The sequence below is a fragment of the Peromyscus eremicus genome, unplaced genomic scaffold (genome assembly GCF_949786415.1).
Source record: "Peromyscus eremicus unplaced genomic scaffold, PerEre_H2_v1 PerEre#2#unplaced_32, whole genome shotgun sequence".
Classification (NCBI taxonomy): Eukaryota; Metazoa; Chordata; class Mammalia; order Rodentia; family Cricetidae; genus Peromyscus; species Peromyscus eremicus.
In genome coordinates this window covers 2,957,761-2,961,315 of record NW_026734292.1, presented here as the reverse complement: position 1 = coordinate 2,961,315, position 3,555 = coordinate 2,957,761, and positions in this window count along the sequence as shown.

The following is a 3,555-nucleotide window of genomic DNA, read 5'->3' as shown; positions in this document are numbered from 1 at the left end:
ACTGTACTTGCTGGGAACAGACGCGAGTGCTATTTGCACTGTGTTTGGCAATGGGAAGGCAATAGTGACTCTTTTTACCAGAAAACAACTCTAGTTCATATTACCAGAAACTGCATGTGATTCAACTCCATTTAGGACTGGGAAACAAACACTAGCTCGCGTTCCAAGAAACACACTCTGCTTTTTAGAAAAGAGCACTCTTCTACTCTACTGTGTTTCCTATAGGGCCAGAAGAGATAGCTTGCTCAGAACAAAAAAATTGTTTTTCTTACACACAAGGGTCATATCTAGTTCAACTCTGCTTAGGAAACTGACAAGAACAGTAGCATCTCTTCAGTCCAATACACTGTACTTGCTGGAAAAGATGCCAGTGCTCTTTGCACTGTGTATGGCAAATAGAGCGCAGTAGTGACTATTCTTACCAGAAAACAACTCTTGCTCGTAGGACAAGAAACTGCATGTGATTCAATTCCATTTCTGACTGGGAAACAAACACTAGCTGGCTTTCCAAGGAACACATTCTGCTTTTGGAAAAGAGTACTCTTCTACTCTACTCTGTTTCCTATAAGTCCAGAAGAGTGAGCTTGCTCAGAAGAAAAGAACTGTGCTTCCTACACACACGGGCCATATCTTGTTCAACTCTGCTTAAGAAACTGACAGGAAGAATAGCTTCTCTTCAGTCCAATACACTGTACTTGCTGAAAACAGACGCTAGTTCTATTTGCACTGTGAAAGACAATGGGAACTCAATAGTGACTCGTCTTAAGAGAATACAACTCTTGCTCATAGGACCAGAACCTGCATGTGATTTGACTCCGCTTAGGACAGGGAAACAAATACTAGGCTGCCTTCCAAGAAACATACTCTGATTTTGAGAAAAGAGCATTCTTCTACTCTTCTGTGTTTCCTATAAGGCCAGTAGAGTGAGCTTGCTCAGAAGAAAAGAACTGTGCTTTCTACACACACGGGCCATATTTAGTTCAACTCTGCTTAGGAAACTGACAAAACAGTAGCTTCTCTTCAGTCCAATACACTGTGCTTGCTGGGAACAGACACGAGTGCTATTTGTACTGTGTATGGCAATAGGAGCACAATAGTGACACTACTTACCAGAGAACAACTCTTGCTCATAGGAGCAGAAACTGCATGTGATTCAACTCCATTTAGGACTGGGAAACAAACACTAGCTCGCATTACAAGAAACACACTCTGCTTTTGAGAAAAGAGCACCCTTCTACTCTATTGTTTTTCCTATAGGGACAAAAGTGAAAGCTTGCACAGAACAAAAGAACTGTGCTTCCTACACACACGGGCCATATCTAGTTCAACTCTTCTTAGGAAATTGACAAAAACAGTAGCTTCTCTTCAGGCTAATACACTGTACTTTGCTGGGAACCAACGCGAGTGCTATTTGTACTGTGTATGACAATGGGAGCACAATAGTGACTCTTCTTACCGGAAAACAACTCTAGCTTGTAGGACCAGAAACTGCATGTGATTCAACTCCATTTCTTACTTGGAAACAAACACTACCTCCGCTTCCAAGAAACACAATCTGCTTTTGAGAAAACAGCACTCTTCTACTCTACTGTGTTTCATACAGGGCCAGAAGAGTGAGCTTACTCAGAACAAAAGAACTGTGCTTCCTACACTCACGGGCCATATCTAGTTCAACTCTGCTTAGGAAACTGACAAGATGAGTAGCTTCTCTTCAGTCCAATACACTGTACTTGCTGGGAACAGACACGAGTGCTATTTGCACTGTGTTTGGCAATGGGAAGGCAATAGTGACTCTTTTTACCAGAATACAACTCCTGTTTGTAGGACCAGAAACTGCATGTGATTCAACTCCATTTAGGACTGGGAAACAAACACGAGCTCGCCTCCAAGAAACACACTCTGCTTTTGAGAAAAGAGCACTCTTATACTCTACTGTGCTTCAAATAGGGCAAGAAGAGACAGCTTGCTCAGAACAAAAGAACTGTGCTTCCTACACACACGGGCCATATCTAGTTCAACTCTGCTTAGGAAACTGACAAGAACAGTAGCTTTTCTTCAGTCCAATACACTGTACTTGCTGGGAACAGACGCGAGTGCTATTTGCACTATGTATGTCAATTAGAGCACAACAGTGACTTCTTACCAGAAAACAACTCTTGCTCGTCGAACCAGAAACTGCATGTGATTCAACTCCATTTAGGACAGGGAAACAAACACTAGCCCGCCTTCCAAGAAACACAACTGCTTTTAAGAAAAGAGCACTCTTCTACTCTACTGTGTTTCCTATAGGGCCAGAAGAGTGAACTTGCTCCGAACAAAAGAACTGTGCTTCCTACACACACGGACCATATCTAATTTAACTCTGCTTAGGAAACTGACAAGAACAGTAGCTTCTCTTCAGGACAATACACTGTACTTGCTGGGAACAGACGCGAGTGCTATTTGCACTGTGTATGGCAATGGGAGCACAATAGTGACTCTTCTTCCAGAAAACAACTCTTATTATTAGGTCCAGTAACTGCATGTGATTCAACTCCATATTGGACTGGGAAACAAACACTAGCTCGCCTTCGAAGAAACACACTCTGCTTTTGAGAAAAGAGCACGCTTCTACTCTACTGTGTTTCCTATATGGCCAAAACAATGAGCTTGCTCAGATCAAAAGAACTGTGCTTCCTACACAAACGGGCCATATCTAGTTCAACTCTGCTTAGGAAATTGACAAGAACAGTAGCTTCTCTTCAGTCTAATACACTGTACTTTGCTGGGAACAGACGCGAGTGCTATTTGTACTGTGTATGACAATGGGAGCGCAATAGTGACACTTCTTACCAGAAAACAACTCTTGCTTGCAGGTCCAGAAACTGCATGTGATTCAACTCCATATAGGACTGGGAAACAAACACTAGCTTGCCTTCCAAGAAACACACTCTGCTTTTGAGAAAAGTGCATTCTTCTACTCTACTGGGTTTCCTATATGGCCAAAACACTTAGCATGCTCAGAACAAAAGAACTGTGTTTCCTACACTCCGGGCCATATCTAGTTCAACTCTGCTTAGGAAACTGACAAGAACAGTAGCTTCTCTACATTCCAATAAACAGTACTTTGCTGGGAACAGACGCGGGTGCTATTTGTACTGTGTATGGCAATGGGAAGGCAATAGTGACTCTTCTTACCAGAAAACAACTCTTATTCTTAGGTCCAGAAACTGCATGTGATTCAACTCCATATCTGACTGGGAAACAAACACTAGCTTGCCTTCCAAGAAACACACTCTGCTTTTGAGAAAAGAGAACTCTTCTACTCTACTGTGTTTCCTATAGGGCCAAATCAGTGAGCTTGCTCAGAACAAAAGAACTGTGCTTCCTACACACACGGGCCATATCAATTTTAACTTTGCTTAGGAAACTGACAAGAACAGTAGCTTCTCTTCATTCCAATAAACTGTACTTGCTGGGAACAGACGTAAGTGCTATTTGTACTGTGTTTGGCAATGAGAAGGCCATAGTGACTCTTTTTCCAGAAAACAACTCTTGTTCGTAGGACCAGAAACT